Source organism: Halyomorpha halys, unplaced genomic scaffold (genome assembly GCF_000696795.3).
Source record: "Halyomorpha halys isolate HHAL.00 unplaced genomic scaffold, Hhal_1.1 Scaffold146.1, whole genome shotgun sequence".
In the NCBI taxonomy this organism is placed as follows: Eukaryota; Metazoa; Arthropoda; class Insecta; order Hemiptera; family Pentatomidae; genus Halyomorpha; species Halyomorpha halys.
In genome coordinates, this window is record NW_027110622.1 from 152,658 (window position 1) to 153,349 (window position 692).

Here is a 692-nt window from a genome sequence, read left to right on the forward strand (position 1 = left end):
GGTAACACCTTCCAATTTATATATTTCTTTCAATTCTATCGCCAATTCCTGGTATTTCCTCAGTTTTTCTCCCACAGTGGAGCTTATATTATTATCGTTGGGGATCCCAACATCAATAAGTTTCGCTTTCTTTTCTCTTTGATCAATAAGGAGGATATCTGGTTTATTAAGGGGTACTGCATGGTCCGTAATTATTGATTCATCCCAATAGAGCTTGAGAGGAGGACCTTTTTGGAGGAGTTTATTTGGGTGGTACTTGTAATAAGGGCTCTTATCTTCAATTAGGTTGTACTTCACAGCCAGAGCCTGATGCAAAATGTTGGCCACATTGTTGTGCCTCTGCAGATATTCAGTACCACAAAGCACTCTACATCCACCAGTGATATGTTGGATTGATTCGAGCGTTACTGAGCATAATCGACACTTATCTGGTGTTGTTGCGTCTTTTAACACATGCTTCCTATATGATCTCGTGGCAATCACTTGATCTTGAATTCAACCACAAATCCCTCTGTCTCGGAGAATAGCCTTCCAGATTTTAACCATTCAACTGATCTTTCTTTGTCTATGGAGGCTTCGTTCAGTTGGCTATAGAACCTCTCATGCAGAGACTTGCTTTTCCATTCTGCCAGTCGTTCATTTTGTGATACGATTGTTGATTCAACACCTTTGCTCAGATTAAGTGCAGTTAA